Source organism: Engystomops pustulosus, chromosome 2, assembly GCF_040894005.1.
Source record: "Engystomops pustulosus chromosome 2, aEngPut4.maternal, whole genome shotgun sequence".
Lineage (NCBI taxonomy): Eukaryota > Metazoa > Chordata > Amphibia > Anura > Leptodactylidae > Engystomops > Engystomops pustulosus.
In genome coordinates this window covers 74564627-74584878 of record NC_092412.1, presented here as the reverse complement: position 1 = coordinate 74584878, position 20252 = coordinate 74564627, and the positions used below count along the sequence as shown (strand labels likewise).

General features: G+C 39.1%; 1 long non-coding RNA gene across 2 annotated transcripts; it reads right to left on the bottom strand.

Annotated features, from left to right (window-relative positions):
* Positions 1 to 8696: 8696 nt before the first annotated feature.
* On the bottom strand, positions 8697 to 17666 carry LOC140116537 (uncharacterized). Of its 2 annotated transcripts, none has more exons than XR_011852796.1 (3): positions 17589 to 17666; positions 17407 to 17501; positions 8697 to 9242 (listed from the first exon to the last, which is right to left on the bottom strand). It is a non-coding gene; the product is annotated as an uncharacterized lncRNA (long non-coding RNA). The 2 variants fall into 2 exon arrangements; XR_011852797.1 differs by lacking the exon at positions 8697 to 9242 and adding an exon at positions 14934 to 15147.
* Between the last annotated feature and the right edge of the window lie 2586 nt (positions 17667 to 20252).

The window sequence follows — 20252 nt, the reverse complement described above, 5'->3', positions numbered from 1 at the left end:
ACATGACTGTGACTTGCTGACCCAGATAGCGGTGGAAGATCGAGGATCGGCAGGAGACACAGCTGCTTCAAATCCCTGAGGCTTCCCTGCGACCGATATTCAGCCTCTCCACACCAGGAACATAGCTTCCAGGCTCCCAACGACATGGTGCCTAGCAGAGGCTCCATCTTGAAACGTTGAATGCACAACAAGAGCATCCAGCATCATACATCAGTTTCCTCCTGAACCATGGAGCAAGAGAGCGTCGGTACCACCCAATGACACAGCCATTAAGTACAGTCTGTGTATCAGCTGGAGCGTAGGCAATCAAGAAAGGAGAGGGGGTATTCCCAGCACAGTGGTACATCCAGCATTGGTGCAGATTGTTCTAGTGTGTACCTGGAGACCAGCACATGGAGCTTGTATGATGATGAGAAGCACTGGCTGGAGCACACAGCAATGCATACTATGCAAGGCCTCAGAGAGATAACGGACCTCAAGCCCCAACACTCACATTGAAGACAAGCACTCCCTCCCTGGAGAATAGCACACAAGGGGGCTGCAACTGCAGAACACTGGCTGCCCTACATGCTGTACAGTGTTGGCCATGGCTGCACACAAAATGGAGGCAACAGTGAGGCCCCAAGCACACACCATCTGGGCCCCCTGCAGTACTCACATGTGGCATCAATAGGAGCTACACATAATACAGCGCACTCCTCATCGAATCTCCACACCAACTACTACCAATACCATTGATTCCACATGTGCGCTAAGCCTGCAAACATAGATCACACATGCCCAACTGATGACCCAGACACAAGGCTACATTGGAGTGCATGGTGTCAGATGCACCAGCTGCACACAGCACCTTTGACTGATGTTGAAATGTATGTCCTGGTACGATTAAGCTTGAAACAAACATTTTTGGATATTCTTCCACATGCTTATCACAATACTTGGTAGGAACTTAATCAATTCCTCCTTATAGAACTGGTGAAAGGCTTTTCAGCATTTTTGTCAAAGGTCAGGAATCAGTTTATAACTATACAGAGGACCTAGTGAATGACTGAAGTCGGCTGGGAGCACAGTCTCAGAGATTACCATTACCACACTAGGCTGTCATAGATTAAAATCATGCAGAGCTTGCACGCCCCCCCCCCCCCCCACATCCTGTTCATGCCAGCACATGCTTAGGCCTTTTTGAAGTACTCCATTGACAATATGGATGATCCACAGGAGTCATGGGAGAAGGTCCTCTGGTCAGATGAAATCAAAATAGAACTTTTTAGTATCAACTCCACTTACTGGGTTTGGAGGAAGAAGAAGGATAAGTACAACCCTAAGCATACTGTCACAAATGGGACACATGCAGGTGGAAACATTATCCTGCACCTTATTGAAGGGAGGATGGATGGGGCCATATGTTTCAAGATTTTTAACAAAAACCTCCTTCTCTCAGTAAGATCATTGATGATGGTTTTGGTTAGGTCTTCCAGTATGACAATGACCCAAAACACACAAGGAACTCTTTTCAAGGTCCTTGAGTTCTGTAGACAGTCTTCAGACCTAAACCCAATCAGAAATCTTTGGAAGGAGCTAAAACTCAATGTTACCAAGGGACAACCTGAAATATCTGGAAAAGATCTGTATGGAGGACTGAGCCAAAATCCCTGCTGCAGTTTGTACAAACTTAGTCAAGAAATACAGGAAATGTCTGACCTCTGCAATTTGTTTCTGTACTAAATATAATGTTCTGTTTTTCTATGGGATCAAATACTTATTTCATGCAATAAAATGCTAATTCATTATTTAAAAATCATAAATGTTATTTTCTGAATTTATTTTTTAGATTATGTCTCTCACAGTTGAAGGGTAGCTACAATAAAAAATAAAGAACTCTCCATTTTTTTGTAGGTGGGAAAACTTGTTCGGGTATCAAATACCTATTTCTCTCACTGTAAATGTTTGTACAGATAAACAAGCCACCTCAGTTGTGGGGATGAACCAGGCTTGTACACAATTCTCTTCCTGATATATTTGCTGATTTATTTACACTTTCCCATGACTTAACACTAAGAAGCAGTATGTTTCAGGTCTGGCTTCAAATACAGCCACAGGTGTGTCTTTAATTAACCTAGATTTTACCAATAAATCTTTCAGACTCTTCCAAAGGAATGACATCATCATATGGGCAACCCCAAATAGTATGAGGATGGTAATCTTAGTTTACGCTAATTTTTTACTTTGCAGCAAGTAATAATGATCTCTCAATATTCTCACATTTGGCAAATATAAATGATTTTGCCTATCTATTTGACCTAGAACAGGATAATGGGAAAAACATGGGAAAATCAATGGGAAAAACATGCATATGTGTATTTTTACATTTTAGATTTTCAGAAATGAGAGCTTGGCTACGAGTGGTAGAGGTCGCACTACCTGTTTTGGCCAATTAGTGGCCTCAACTGATCATGGGATGTCTCTTCCAACACATAACAAACAACATCAAGTAGTCATCAAAGCTTTAACATTGGTGAATCTTTAAAATCAGGCCTTCTTGCTAGTGTATTTTGTACAGTGTTCAAATTATATTGGTGCTAGGAATACTCTGAGTTTTGAGAACTAGCAAATATTTTATGTAAATATTTTTATGTCATTTTTACTGCTTTCCTTTTAATTCCCAAAGAAGCATTGTTACAACATTCCATGATAACTTAAAAACAATATTATCACAATATTTAAAAAGAGGAAAATATGAAAATTGTTCAACAGGAACATATTTTAAAAAGCTTGAGATAACAGAAGTAGTTTGTTGGCATAATATCACTCTCTCTTTGTATATGATCCTTGGTTCAACTTTTATCCCTTAATTGGTTTAAAATGTTTGAATTTCTAAATTATTTGAATTGTCAATTGTTTCAAAACTACCATTTATTTGAGCTGGATTCATTTTAGGTCTTTTTCCAATTATGTTAATGAGTGCTAACTATCTAATTCCCTCCTCCACAGAACTCAATATCTGCCCCTGACCTAGCTAAGCTCATTAGGAAATTTCCCTCAATATTTTTGTCAATTTTAATTGCTTGGTTTTCCGATAAATCTTAAAGAAAGACAGATAATTATAATCCTGTAGTCACTTGATGTTGGCTGATTTATATACTGATTCATGCCTTCAGTTTCTTCTGACAAATGAAGGCAAAATTATCTTGTCCTTGTAAAGAACATAGACTATAATTCTAAAGTTCTTTTCCATATTTTAGCATAAAATGTGTCTTTACACTACAGTCTTAAAAAAAAGAAATTACACCCTCCTTGATGGGGATCATTAAAAAAAAATAACATAGGAGACATATACAAATATATTATTACATTACAGAGTACAAACAGCAAACAACCATATGGAACAATAAGAATGAGGGCCCTGCTCACAAGAACTTTCAGTCTATGAGGATGAGGGGGTGACACAATAGGTTATATAATGGTCCAGCCATTCTTTATAAGGGGACAATTTAAAATAATTAAATAAATAACAATTCTGCTGCTTAAACCAGCCATCAGTCGCCATCTTATTTACAGGGTCCAAGGTGAACGTGAATGCAGAGAAGCTTGGAACTTGGTAAATATCTGCTGTTTGCCGGATAACAGATGGGAGGAGGACATAGGCTGGATTAGTAAAGGGAGAGTTAACCTTTCATACTGTTAGCAAATGTAATGGGCTTGCTTAAAGAGATGGGTTTTAAATAGAGATGAGCGAGTATACTCGTCCGAGCTTGATGCTCGTTCGAGTATTAAGGTACTCGAAACGGCTCGTTGCTCGGACGAGTATTTCCCCTGCTCGAGATCGAGCATTTAATTAAAAAAACACAGTGAAGAACAATGAAGAATAGAATAAAAACAGTGAACACAGTGAACACAGGATCATTTAAGTGAAAAACACAGTGAAGAACACAGTGAAGAATAGATTACAGATGTTCGGCACATCTGCTTACTTGTCGGAAGATACACGCAGAACGGCAGCAGGGAGACATCAAGCAGCAGGGAGACATCAAGCAGCACGGGGGAGACATCAAGCAGCAGGGAGACACCAAGCAGCAGGGAGACATCAAGCAGCACGGGGGAGACATCAAGCAGCACGGGGGAGCCATCAAGCAGCACGGGGGAGCCATCAAGCAGCACGGGGGAGCCATCAAGCAGCACGGGGGAGCCATCAAGCAGCACGGGGGAGACATCGGGCAGCGCGGGGGAGACATCGGGCAGCGCGGGGGAGACATCGGGCAGCGCGGGGGAGACATCGGGCAGCGCGGAGGAGACATCGGGCAGCGCGGGGAGACATCGGGCAGCGCGGGGGAGACATCGGGCAGCGCGGGGGAGACATCGGGCAGCACGGGGAGACAGCGGGCAGCACGGGGGAGACATCGGGCAGCACGGGGAGACATCGGGCAGCACGGGGGAGACATCTGGCAGCACGGGGGAGACATCGGGCAGCGCGGGGAGACATCGGGCAGCACGGGGGAGACATCGGGCAGTGCGGGGGAGACATCGGGCAGCACGGGGAGACAGCGGGCAGCACGGGGGAGACATCGGGCAGCACGGGGGAGACATCTGGCAGCACGGGGGAGACATCGGGCAGCGCGGGGAGACATCGGGCAGCGCGGGGGAGACATCGGGCAGCGCGGGGAGACATCGGGCAGCACGGGGGAGACATTGGGCAGCGCGGGGAGACAGCGGGCAGCACGGGGGAGACATCGGGCAGCACGGGGAGACATCGGGCAGCACGGGGGAGACATCTGGCAGCACGGGGGAGACATCGGGCAGCGCGGGGAGACATTGGGCAGCGCGGGGAGACATCGGGCAGCACGGGGGAGACATCTGGCAGCACGGGGGAGACATCGGGCAGCGCGGGGAGACATCGGGCAGCGCGGGGGAGACATCGGGCAGTGCGGGGGAGACATCGGGCAGCACGGGGAGACAGCGGGCAGCACGGGGGAGACATCGGGCAGCACGGGGGAGACATCTGGCAGCACGGGGGAGACATCGGGCAGCGCGGGGAGACATCGGGCAGCGCGGGGGAGACATCGGGCAGCGCGGGGAGACATCGGGCAGCACGGGGGAGACATTGGGCAGCGCGGGGAGACAGCGGGCAGCATGGGGGAGACATCGGGCAGCACGGGGAGACATTGGGCAGCGCGGGGAGACATCGGGCAGCACGGGGGAGACATCGGGCAGCACGGGGAGACAGCGGGCAGCACGGGGAGACATCGGGCAGCACGGGGAGACTTCAGTGGAAGAAGAGGAGCGGATCCAGGGACAGCGTATCACCCCGACAAGTAAGCAGATGTGCCGAACATCTGTAATCTATTCTTCACTGTGTTTTTCACTTAAATGATCCTGTGGTCACTGTTTTTATTCTATTCTTCACTGTTCTTCACATCTGTTAACTTGTCGGGAGATAATATACGCGCGGAACAGTGAAGAATAGATTGCAGATGTTTGCATACATCTGCTAACTTATCAGAAGACATTCTTTTTCAATTAAATAACACATTTTATTCCCGAACCATGGTCCCTTTGAAAAATGCTCGGGTCTCCCATTGACTTCAATGGGGCTCGTTATTCGAGACGAGCACTCGAGCATCTGGAAAACTTTGTCTCGAATAACGAGCACCCGAGCATTTTAGTGCTCGCTCATCTCTAGTTTTAAAACCATGTTTGAAACTTTGGAGGGTGGGTATTAGTCTAAGAGTCTGGGGAAGGGCATTCCAGAGAATTGGAGCAACTGGACAGAAGTCCTGGAGACGTACATGAGAAGTTTGAATGAAGGTAGATATTAATCTAATATCACTGGCAGATCGGAGAGCATGGATTGGGTGATAGACTGTTGAATTCACAACTTCAGCTTTGTTTGCGCCTGTAAATCCAGCTAATTCACAATCTGTAATGTCACAGTGAAATCACTGTGCAACTGCTCTTACCTCTTCCATAGGAATTTAACAGGTTAGTACCTTGTCGATTTGCTAATTTGTGGCATTCTGGTGAAGGTTAACACAATGCCAGGAAATAAATACATCATCAATGATCTTAGAGAAGCAAGTGTTATGTTCCATCAAACTGTGAAGTGTTATAATTCAATTTCCATTGCACATGGAGAAAGATTTGATAATAGTTAAAATCCATTGAACATTTAACTTTCAGGCTCGAGGTCCGGTGCAGCTTTGAATCTGAGACTACCATAATTAGACATTCATCATGACTATCTCATACATAAATGATTTATCTTATTGTTTTGCTCCTAAAAATATGCATTTTAATTTTTATTATTCTGGTGATACTATATAAATTCACCACTAGCTTTCAATATTGCCTGATTCCTTCTGGGCATGCTCTTGATTTGAATCATGTCTCGGACAAAATCTGATCCCATGTCTCTTTTACACATTCCCAAAATTGGGGTATACTGGTAGACTCACTTGGGTAATGAATAAAGTTTTTGTTGAATTCTACCCACAATTGGCTTAATGGGGTTGAGATCTAGGAACTATAGAGGTAAACAACTCTACTTCATTGTCATTGAACAATTACTTTGCCACCGTGATGTATGCTTTGGGTTGCTGTCCTGCTAAAACCCTGTGGAGGTAATTTATCTTTAGTCTGGACATTTTTATGTGTCTTTTTTGTGTTTTCCTGATTTGGGACTTGTTTAATTATCTTACAGGATGATACATGAGGTAGCTGAGTCTGTGAGTTTTTTGCAACTTTTTTTTTTAAAGTCATGTGAAATTCACAAATTTCCCTGTAACCCCTTCTAAACGTTTTCATATGCCTGCAGCCAGTTGTATTTTATTTTTGCCAAATTCTTGCCACAATTTGCACTAATACTTATGTATGACTTTTTATACATCCGCACCTGGGTTCTATATATATATATATATATATATATATATATGTATATATATATATATATTAGGCACAACACTAAAAAACTGGCACTGCAAACTTAGCTAGGTTAGTAGAAAAAAAAAGCCAAAGATAAATTGACCCTCTATGTTTCTGTTTTCATACCCATAGTTATTAAGTGTAATTAGTAACTCATCTTGTGCAATACACACAAATAGCTGACCGTTGAGATGAACATAGATATGGATCAAGTATTCAATCCTTTTGGCTGTGAAACAACCCCATATTATCAGGCTTAATCGATCAAACTTGATAGTTACTTTACAATTTCTTGATTTTTCTAGACCTTTTTGCACCCCAATCTATTCAATTTTATCTCATTGCTCAAAATTATTTATTTATTTTTTTACTGTCCAGTTTTAATACTTTTTGGGAAATTCTAGCTGAAGACAAGACTTATTCATCTTTTCTTGGGTCATCCTTTCAGACTTTTCCACATGGTTTTCGTATTATGTCTATGATCTCACTATTACAAAGCATACAAGTCACCTCCACTACAGTTAGAGATCCACCTAAGTTAAAGCTGATAGATCTTGTGATGAGCCGGTTTGTTGAAAGTTTGTTGGATCTAGATTAAGTAAGATAAGCTCTGGCTTTTGGAATGTGGTAAATTAATTAAAAAAACACAAAAGCAAAAAATTGTCCCAGTCCTTAAGATTGTGTAAGCGGTATGCCATTTGTGTCATAACAATTGTAATCCAATTTCCTTCAGCTAAAGTATGTCACTTTAGCTGACATGTTCAGGCAAAACAACACAAACTATGGGGGAGATTTATCTTTTATTTTTCTAGTTTTCTAGTTGTCTAGGGTTTTGTTTTGTCTACTTTTTCAGTCTAATTTGTCTTAGGTGGATTCTGCTTGTTTTAAATTAATCAAGGTGGTGAAGTTAGACGGGTCAGACTTTCAAATTAACTCTTTTATGGCCAAAAATGTCTCCCTGGTACCGGGATGAGAACAAACCTAGACACATCAGTCTCTAGTGTGTGTAAAAAATCTCCCCCGTTTATTATGCATATATAAGAGACAGAAACATCATTATCAAAGGGGCGTGACAAGGAGATAGAATACTGTAATGCTATTGGCCATAATGAATTTACCAGGACATTCTCCGAAAAGGTTAATGAAGTGTAAACTATTCCCTGTTTTCAGAGGCCTCTCTGTTTCTCAGACTAACTGCCATTGTGTTAGCTCTGGTAAGCTAAACATGACCTTCAAATATAGAGGAGTGAGAAAACAGTGAACACTTTCACACTGGATGAAGTTTGAATAGTGACTTTAGCTGGACATTGGTTAGCATGACCCCCGGCTAATACTAAAATGACGACTGTTTGGTTTTTTTGGTCCAAGATGGCCTCTGTAGAGGAATATATCTCTAACACATCTAACGTCAATCTAAACAGCTGTATATGTAAGATAAATACAATGAATCCATTGAAAAGCAGTGCACCAATGCTTTCTAACATTTTGAAGCAAGGCAGTGAAAATTCTCCCCTATATGTGTATTAAATTTATTAAACAACAGTGACCTTTCTCCATCCTACCCATATCCCATGCACATTTACAACAGTGTGGTGAGTGACAGGAAGTTCTTGTGGTTCTCCACTATATTGCATACTTTGTGACTTAATAACTTAATAATAAGCCACACATTAAGGGTTTTATTAGATCAGCCATAAGTCACATCTATAAAAACAGATTACTTTGGCAAAATCAAAAATTACATTTTTCCAACACTTTCCATGGAAGCAGTTAAACATGTTTTCAGTAATGTAACAGATAAATGTCTGAGAATGCCACGAAATAGCAAGGAAAGTATACATATCCCAATTTATTCTAATCAGCACTCTCACCATAATGATTACAGTTAGTATTATTATTAGTAGAAGTTATGGGAGGGATGATGATGGTAGAAATACTATGATTATTATGGGACGAGTTACAAATACATTTTGCTATACACGCAGCTACTTGCACAAGGAAACAGTCATTTGCTACATTGTTTTGTGGCCTTTTTAGCAATAAAACTCAAGGACAGATCAAGATTTAAAACATTCCTGTTAATTTCTCTCATGCTGCCTGGAGTATAAAGAGCAAATTAAATTTAACGAAACAAAATCAGAGCTAAATTTTGGCACAAGACTCAGCGAGCTCTTAGAGTGCCAGCGGTGATGCCTAAAGGCAAGAGCCAGTGTTTTTCCCTTAAAACAAAAACCCATTGTCACCTTGAAGGGGGATTCTTTTGAAAGGAAATGTCACGGTTGATGCAGGAATGAATTTAATTGATACATTATTCATCCTCTTTCTGCCTATTTGTGAATAAAAGAAAAAGTTTAGTGGCTTCTTGCTTTAAAAGTGACAGGAAAAACACAGTTGTTGAGAAATGTTTGATGTAAAAGAAGAGCGTAAACATTAGAGAATATAACTGCTCTTTCAAAACATAAGACACGGAGGACATGCTGTTACTAGGAACTATCACAGCAAGGTACAGCAAATAAATTCTGGGCATAATACAGTTAAAAGATCCCAATAATTTAATTAACACTGCAGATTTTTTAATGTAACTTTAGTAAAACATCAGCACATTTCACTTTACTTTAAAAGTGTCTACTCTCAAAAATACTTTAGCAAGAGAAGTAGTACCGTATATACTCGAGTATAAGCCGACCCGAGTATAAGCCGAGAGCCCTAATTTCAACACAAAAAACTGGGAAAACCTATTGACTCGAGTATAAGCCGAGGGTGGGAAGTGCATTGGTTACAGCCTCCCAGTATATAGTCTGCCAGCCCCTGTAGCATACAGCCTACCCAACCCCTGTAGCATACAGCCTACCAAGCCCCTGTAGAAGAAAAAAAAATAACACTGTACTCATCTTTCTGACGTCCCCCATAGGTCCTCTTCTGTCTCAGACTGTCTCAGACAGAAGAGGACCTATGGGTGACGTCAGAAAGGTGAGTTTTGTCTTTATGTTTTTAGTTGACTCGATTATAAGCCGAGTTAGGGTTTTTGAGCACAAATTTTGTACTGAAAAACTAGGCTTATACTCGAGTATATAAGGTAAATGTTTTAAGAAAGTAAGAGCATCAGCAATCAGTGTTCTTGATGAATTAGAACACTCCTATTATAACATCCACTACATTTTCCAATGGGAGTCTGATATATCTAGATGTGTAATATAGGAAAAGCTTACTAAGAAAATATTCTCCAGAAAACACTCACACATGTAATAATTAACAACTCCAGTCTTTTACACAGTGTAATAGTGGTATAGGGAATTGATTCACTTATGTCTATTCACAGTATACTTTTTGATATATGCAACAGGCACAGCATAGTTGTGTTTTGATAGGAATTGGGGGCACAATAAGGTCAGTTACAGTGTGACTACTAAATTGTATTTGTATTTTACATAGGATGGTCAGTTTTGCTGTATGGGGACAAATGTTATTTAGAACAATAGTGTGGAAAGTAGTTTTTTATCAAGGTACTAAAACTAAGACTGTGATATTTTTAGTTGCGCAGTGGATTGATGTACTGCATGGAGTCAAACACAACTTTGTGGCAAATTCTTTCATGGATGGTAGGGGGTGATCATGCAGCTCTGGGAGTTTCCAGATGCCACTTCTGCCTGTTTCTAATCAGTCATGTTGTCACTGACTATTTATATAGTGAGGCATATGTAGTGTAATTTCCAGATTATCATTGAGCTAAATCTAACTCCCTAATTTAATTCAAAATCCCCAGGGTTGTAATCAACATCAGTTATTAATATTGTGCCAACAATTTTCAATTTTGGTGCTGACACTGATATCCCTAACCAAAGTTGAATCCACCAAAGGAAAGCCCAGGGATTAATCCAAAAGCAAAAAGGGAAAATGAAAAGTTACATCACAATATGTTGATGATAAAAACAAATACATAACAGTCGTATTCAAACCAATTTATTAATCCCAAATGGCCTAATCACTTTCTCCGCGCTCAGTGAGTTCCAGGTATATGCCAGCCAGGGATAAACTGCTCAAGTTATTTTAGCCCGATTACTTTCACAATTTTATCAGACAATACTTTTGATAATATTCTCTTACACCATACTATCACAATCACTTAGATTGCATTGGCCTGACATTCCATTTCTTGCCTTTTCAGTGCTAATAGAGCATAACAAAGTTCAATGCATCTGATGTAGCAGGATGTGTTTTTTATTGATGCTCAATCTTTATGGATTGAGCTACAGTGAAGCTGAATTTTTAACCGGTTAAGGACCGGGCCCTTTCCTGTTTTTTCATGTCCATTTTTCACTCCCCACCTTCAAAAATCTATAACTTTTTTATTTTTACACGAAAAGAGCTGTATGACGGCTTATTTTCGGCGTAACAAATTGCACTTCATAATGATGGTATTAAATATTCCATGCCATGTACTCGGAAGTGGGAAAAAATTCCAAATGCAGTGAAAATGGTGAAAAAACGCATTTGCGCTATTTGCTTTTGGGCTTGGATATTACGTCTTTCACTGAGCGCCCCAAATGACATGTCTACTTTATTCTTTGGGTCAGTACAATTAAGGGGATACAAAATTTGTATAGGTTTTATAATGTTTACAAAAATAACATTTACAAAAATTAAAACCTCCTGTACAAAAATAATTTTTTTGATTTTGCCAACTTCTGGCGCTAATAACTTTTTTATACCTTCGTGTACAGTGCTGTGGGTGGTGTAATTTTTTGAGAAATTTGATAATATTTTCAATGATATAATTTTTAGGACTGTACGACCTTTTGATCACTTTTTATAGATTTTTTTATATTTTTCAAAATGGCAAAAAAGTGCCATTTTCGACTTTGGGCGCTCATTATCATAACCATTATCATATTTTGATAGATCGGGCATTTTCGGACACGTCGATACCTAATGTGTTTATGATTTTTACTGTTTATTTATATTTATGTCAGTTCTAGGGAAAGGGGGGTGATTTGAAATTTTAGGTTTTTTTATTATAATTTTTTTTTAACTTTTTTATTTTTATTTTTACTATTTTTCAGACTCCCTAGGGTACTTTAACCCTAGGTTGTCTGATCTATCCTATCATATACTGCCATACTACAGTATGGCAGTATATGGGGATTTTCCTCCTCATTCATTACAATGTGCTATCAGCACATTGTAATGAAGGGGTTAAAACGAAATAACCTCGGGTCTTCCGAAGAGATGGATGGCCACTCCCCGATGACGTCACGGGGAGCGCTATCTTTTTGAGGCTGCCAGCAGCTTTGCCAGCAGCCATCGCTGTGATAACACCAGCGATCGGTGCTAGCACCGATCGCGGGTGTTACCGGTAAGCCTTTGCTGCAATATGCAGCAAAGACTTACCGGCTATGGAGAGGGCTCAGCCCGTGAGCCCTCTCCGTACAGCGCGACCCGACCGCCGCCGTGAATACACGGCGGGCGGGCGCGAACCGGTTAAATTAAACTGATTATTAGTGAATGACATTTTTTCAGAAGTTATGTGATGCACCGTGGGATGTCAATGTAATAATTAGGCTCAAATGGTCACAGGGAAGTTTATAAGATGACCTCCTTAACTCTTATTGTGAAATAAAATGTATGCAAACTCTAAATCTAAAAACTAAAACTAGTCATAAAGAAGAATAATGTTGCCAGAACACACCAATTTCAGTCATCAAACAATATGCATGAGGGACTTGAGGAGTTTGAACAATGATGTTGACAGATGGAAGAATTGGATAGACTGAATTTTTACATGTCTTATCTCACGGGATATATGCCACCACTAGAAGTGTCTGGCAGTGACTAAATGTAACACTGCCAATTATTGAAGGTGTTTGTCTTACTCACATGGGTATACTGTATGTTATTCCTTATTCCATAATCAGCAAAGAATCTCTATGCTGTGATTGGAACATGACAGAACACACAGACTCTCTTTGTGCTACCTAAGCATTTTAGTGTAATGGGGACAATGAACTCAGGGATGACTCATATAACAGTAAACTCTAAAACTCCAGCTTCCCAAGAGGCCTGCCTGCTTGCCCCTGCATATCCTAGGTGATAAAATACAATAAGGGTAGTAAACAATTTTAATCACAAGAGAGATATCATATAAGGTACAAAATCTCATACATAAAACAATAGTCCCAGAATAATAGTCAATAATTGGATAACCAGAGAAAGCTAAATGGTCATACAGAATATAGAGCTGGTAAATTTGACTTTAACCAGCAAGGGACATACATGATATTTATGTGCTAGTCAGGAACCCTGCTCTAGGTGAAAGGGGTCAGGCTCTGACACTCAGAGTGAGTTAACCCCTGTTTGCTGCAGAGAGCCAGGCCTGGTAGGCTCAATAAGCATCCCAGCATTAGAACACAATTCGAACTGCTGAGTAAGAATTACTGTACTGTATAAGTATAAGCCGATCCGAGTATAAGCTGAGGTACCTAATTTTAACACAAAAAAATGGAAAAAACTATTGACTCGAGTATAAGCCAAGGGTAGGTAATGTATTGGTCACAGCCTGTCCCTAGTATAAAGCCAGCCATTGCATCCCCCCCAGTATACAGCCTGCAGCCCCTGCCCCCCCCCCCGGATATATAATCTGCAGCCTCTGCCCCCAGTATATAGCATGCAGCCCCTTCCCCTGAATTTATAAACTGCAGCCCCTGTCCCCCAATATATATAGCCTGCAGCCCCTGCCCCCCAGTATATATCCTGCAGCCCCTGCCCCACAGTATACAGCCTGCAGCCCCTGCTGCCTGTATACATCCTGCAGCCCCTGCCCCCAGTATAGAGCCTGCAGCTCCTTCTCCCAGTATACAGCAAGCAGCCCCCTGTCCCCAGTATACAGCCAGCAGCCCCCTGCCCAGCCTATAAGAAAAAAAAGCAGCCCCCCCCCCCCAGGAGGTCCTCATGTGTCCATCGATGTTCTGGCTCGAGTATATACGGTATCTAGAAATTTCGCTTATCTTTAGTCTAGCAGCATGAAACAAGGAGGATGCTGTCACACATGTCACATTTAGTTTCCCTTATAAATAGTAGACACTGCTGTCTAGAAGAACGTTTTTCTAACAAGTTATATAAAATAAGCATTTCCATTTTCTTCTTCTGCCATTACTGTAAGCCACCACAGCAAAATCTTTGTAGTTTAAACCTAAATATGAATAAATAACTGGTAATAATCTATAAACTGAGTACACCACACCTTATTTAGTTGAAGGTTATTTTCATTTTTTATGTACAATTCTATTATATACATGACTTCATTAGACATGAAATAATTATATATACAGGCAGTCCCCGGGTTACATACAAGATAGGGTCAGTAGGTTTGTTCTTAAGTTGAATTTGTATGTAAGTCAGAACTGTATACTTTATCATTGTAATCCCAGCCAAATTTTTTTTGGTCTCTGTGACAATTGGATTTTAAAAATGTTGGATTGTCATTAGAATCAGGATTAACAATAAAGCTTCATTGTAGACACCAGTGATAACTGTTATAGCTGATTATTGTAGTCTAAGGCTAAAGTACAGTAAATTACCAATATCCAGAGGTCCGTTTGTAAGTAGGAGTCGTATGTAAGTCAGGTGTTCTTAAGTAGGGGACCGCCTGTACTGTATATAGTGACCTCACATCAGATAACTGGGGTTATAATTATTACAAGGACAGTTCTGATTATCCATAATACCATTATTCATTGATAATACAATATGTTTTATTGTCTCCTTATTATCTGATTCACATTGTCCTGTCATGTAGATTAAATTACTGTATTTCATGGTTTTTAAAGCACTATGCTTTCTAAAAAAAAAAAAAATCTAAAAAAAAAAAAAAAGATTGTTTCATTGTACATGCTTCTTAAAAATATAAAACTGTTAAAACAGCTGAAACTATGAAGGATGTTTGATCTGTAGCACGATCTAATCCAAACTGAAAATGATGAAACTGGTTATGCCATACACTTAATTTATTCATCGTACCAGTGTAATACCAACCACCTCCTGTTTTCATTATACCAATCTACTGCCAGTCATTTCCTGTTTTCATTAGAGAAATGTAATGCTTTCCTCCTACTGTTTTCATTAGTGCAGGACTGTGTAATGGCAACCACCTCATGTTTTCATTATAGAAGAGCTGTATGGTGCCAGCTGCCACTTTTTCAGTTTGTAGTGTAACATTTTGACCAAGAAAGTTGATGTCTGTGGGGAAAGATTGGGAAGATTCTGCGTGTTCATTTTATTTTCAAATGATATGTTTTCCTATTTTATCACATATGCTGAAAATTCTTAAAAAAACTGACATTATCACAAATTATGACCAAAACATTTGCAGTTTATAGAAGAGATTGGTTTTCTGTCAAGAGACTTTGAAATATTGTTTCATCTCTTTTATCGTTCAAAAATAATATATTTGAAAACTGTATTTGTTCTGCATTCAAGAATTTGATGGAAAGTTCATCCTTCCATGAACAATACAATTCCTTATTATTTTCTAATTAGTAAGTTATTAACATCATTGAACAGGGTAAGTGGCAGATGTGCGTAAGTTTTGAAAAAATGACTAGAAGGTATTAAAACTTGAAATGTATCATTGTTTTCCAAGAGACAGTAAAATATCCATCTGCTGAACATTTATGAAAAATAGGAAAGTAACCGTAAAAAAAAAGGCATCTGACATGTCTAGTCCATATCCTCAAAAAGCCAAAAGGGGTTATTTATCATTAGGCAAGCTCCTTGCAAAAGTTGAATGGGGAGGAATTATCATTTTCCTTTCAAGTGTTAGTGAAAAAAAGTTTTTTGAGCAGCTTGCTTTTTGCCTACTTGTGGTCCACAGTTTTTGTATGGATTTGCTTTATTTATCTAATGAATCCAGCTGTTTAGATTAAAGATATTTGTATTGACCATCTCTGACTCGTAAATGCGTAAATGCTAACCTGGTTTTAGGTGGCGAACTTAGCAGGAAGAGGTAGGACAAGCAACATACCGCAAAAATGTACGACTTTTTAAAAAAAAATTGCATCCTCCACACCAGGCAGCAATGCTACCCTAACAGGTACATGACCAATTTTCCATACAGAAAATCTAACTAAGAGTTATTAGAATATGAAACACTGTTATATGATTTTTATGCCTTATGAAAGCTCTGGTCCGGAACTGAAACGCATTGCATCTTTTAATGTGAATAAATGCCTTTAGTTCCTACGATCTGAACCCTTGAGTGAGTTACGAAGCGCCGCTCCGCCATCTATTTCTTCGGGTCTTCACATCATTTTTGTAACTAGAGAAGAGTCAATATAAGTAATGGGGACCACAGACACAATATACCCCCCCCTAGATTAAATAAATGTTTCTGAAAAATCAAATAACACAAAAAAGGAAACAAAAAACTATATGTAGAAAGCATAAAATAACACATTTCATAAGCAATTAAAACAAATCCATTTAAAAAGAAAACATACACAGAAAAAGTCCACCTGTGGTCAAATAACTAAACAAAGGTATAGAAGATCTAGTCATCAGAACAAGTTAAGGTATTTGCTTATAAACAAGTATTGCATATTTCCCAGAGGAATAACAGAGGGCAAGGGACACATACACAGGTCTACATACACACATATCCCTGATACTATGATCATGAGCTGCAGCTTCTGTCTGTGTGTATTATTTGTTTATACACAAGTATAGGGAAAGCTGAGGGTGTGTATGGAGTTTAGTTGTTTAGTTGCTACATTAGTTAGATAACATGGCAGCAAGAGGAGACTCAGCTAGGAGTAGGGGAGAGGGGGTGTACATTCTCACTCCCTATTCAGCCCAGTGTGGACAGGGAGCGCCTAGCAAGGAGGAGCATCTGAGGAGTCACTGATGACAGGGAAAATTCTGCTTAATGAAAGAGGATAGAGCAAGATTTGGTAACTTATCCAATTGCAGAAGGGCTTAAAATTACCTGCTCTAGAACATATCAAAACATTTTTAAAATTATGGTTACTCTTTAAAGGACATCTGCCACTATATTATCAGTGGTAAACTGTCCTATAATGGATGCTCGTTACTTCTAGGTAATGATGCAACCATCTCCAGCATAATCCAGGGTACTCATAGAAAATAAGGTTTTAAAAATATGTAAATTAGCCTCAAAACGCTCAGGCTTACATCACCTGAGTGCCCCATGGCTCCACTACTCTTTAATTATGAATGCCTCACAGGATCATTTATATTCACCCCCACTGTCCGCTCAATAACTTCTCACATGCACAGCCACACTGGTAAGCCGCGAGCTGCGCAAGGAAGAAGTTCTCATGAATGTTCAAGATTTCCAGACATCCAGATGATGTCATTGGCTGTCTGTTCTCAAGCAAGCTAGATTTATGTTGAATTTGCTACATCTGTTTCTCTCGGTCCAGTTCCATCAATATAACAGCATTAAAATTATAAATGCTGAAATTTACAGCCATAACTAACCTATTTTTGACTTTCTAGTTCTTTTTCTTTTATCACAATGCTTTTCCATGGTTTTCTCTTTGAAGAATATTAAGCCCATAGACACAAGTTAAAATCTACAAGACAAAATAAATATTGCTTTCCCTTAATTATTTATACCTATAAACAAGCAGTGTACTTTTGACACTCCGTTTACCACTGACCTTGAGGTTGTTCTGTATTCATCCCATTCAGCCTTCTCACTTTCATAGGGCTAAGACATATAAATGTTTCAGGAAGCCTTTAAAGACATTTACAAGATAAAGGGAGAATTAGTACTAAGAAATATTTCCAGCAACATAATACTTATTGTAGTGTAAGCAGGCTGTATCAAGGATTAGGTTACCTGGCAATTTTCTGAATTGAAATAGGTCCTTGGGGTATATCACTTTACACTTCAAAACGTTACAGCCAGTAGTCAAAGATTGTTCTCAAATGGACTTTAATTGCATTTAATCAAATGATATGTAATTAAAAAGTTTCATACACATTTGAAAGGAATATGATTCAGTTTCTGTATTTAACAATTATTAAATAGTTCTACAATTTTATCACAGCATACAAATTCTACTATATAAGATATGTGGTGATACAAAATCTATTGAAGTAATATTGTATAGCTGCCAGAAAATGCACCTCTCTTTGGATGGCCAAACAAGTCTATGGGAGTTTTTTTTTGCCTCCTTTGCATATTTCCACCAAAATATGCACTACTCACTGAGCAAAGTTGAACGTGACAGAGATTTTCATTGTCCTATTTGCTATAGCTTTAGAATCCAGATGTTAACAAGTCACATTTTGGGATCAAAGTGTGGTAAAAAGTCACAAATCAGTCATAAAAAAACTAAAGACTCAAACTCTTGATATATTACCCTCTAAGAAAAATAAAACCAGCCTAAAATCCAGACAAAACAAATGAAGACAAATGTCTTTATAAATGACACCCTGCGCAATGCGCGAACCCTCAACTGATTTCAAACACATGTAAACCCTTAACCCCTTAATGACCACCAAATTGGGTTTTTATAGCGGCTATTAATAGTACTTCTTCTGACCCGCAGCCATTCTACGTAGGCGTGTTAGAAGAAGATTGCAAGACATCGGGTCCTGCAAATGCCTGACACACCGTGGTTAAGCATGACTGTGCCATGTAAGTTTGCCCCGCGTGGATCAGACCACCCCCCGGTGAGCTTACCGGGGAGTCCCATTCTTCCTGCTTCAACCCGGGGGTCCAGTGTGTGCTCTGAGCCTGCTGGCTTCTCTTCATGCAGGGTTCCGCCTCTTGGAAGGACCCAGCTGTTACTAACTGAGCATGCAACAGCAAAGTCAGTTACTTGCATTGTACACTGAAATACATGTGTATTGCAGTGTAATGGCTTGAACAAGCGATCAGATGAATGCTTGTTCAAGCCCAAGAGTGGAAAAATGTAAAAGTGTAAAATAACAGTAAAAATTATTTTATAATAATAATGAAATAAATAAAATGAAAGTCCCCTTATCACCCCAGTTACAAATAAAATCCAAATAAATGTATACAAAACATAAAACACATAAATAGTAGATATTTGGTATCACCGCATCTGTATCAATCTGTACTATAAATCTAAATTAATATTGAAACTGCTCAGTAATCAGCATAAAAAAACGAAAAACTTTCCATAATATACAATTTTTCATCACCTCACAAAAATACTCACAATTTTTCATCCCCTCACAAAAATATTCTAAAAAGTGATCAAAAAAGTTAAGCACCCATATTAGGGTATATGACTGACTAAAATTGAGCAAAGATAAGAAAGACTATATAAATAAGGTCTTACGGTAATCATAGTAAACCAGAGAATATAGATAAAATATTATTTTTATGTTATGGCAAGGTGGAAAAAGAAGTGCTAACAATCCAAAAGAATAATAGATGATTTTGTTTGTGTCCCCTTGAAATAGTTAAAATTTTGTGAATAAGCTATAGACCCTCAAAATTAATTATCTTTACATTGTATCTCACCCTGCAAATAATAAGCCCCTATATGTTTGCATTACCAAATTTTTGTGAAAATACAAATCTGTTCTGAATTTCTGAATGGCACTGCTTTCATTCTATGCCCGGCCATGTGCCCATACAACAGTATAGCAACGTAAACATAAGGTATTGGTACACTTGGGAGAAATTGGTTATCAAACACTGCAGAACATTTTATTATTTAATTTATTATGAATGTGTCATTTTTGACCTAAATGAATGTATTTTCCCCCCAAAATTCTAAAATTTCTAAATTTCACTTCTATTTCGTTTTAGCTCATGTGAAACACTTAAAGGGTTAAGAGACTTAAAAGAAGTTATTTTACATACATAGATTTGGTTAGTTTCTATAGTGGGGTGATATGGGTTTTACTATTATTTAGGCCTTTCAAAGTCACTTGAAAACTGAGTTCTCCCTCAAAATGTGAATATAGAAAAATCGCATCTAAATTTCTAAGCCTCATAACATACTAGAAAAAATGATAGGATAGAAAAATATCCTTCCAATATCATTTCAACATAAAGCAGACATTCCAGAAATGTTATTTAACAAGCTTTTGGGGGTATTTTAACTATCTACCCGGAAAGCAGAGCATTCCAAACCTTGAAAATGAAAAATGTTTCCAAATTTTTTTCAGAACAAATTTTTCAACTAACATGAAGTACAATGAGTCATGAGAAAACAATCTCAAAATCACTTGGATATGTTAAAGCATTCCAAAGTTATAACCAATTATCGTGACACATGACACATAAGCTGAAAATAAGCGTCGGTGAGAAGGGGTTAACATTCTAAATCAAACAAAAG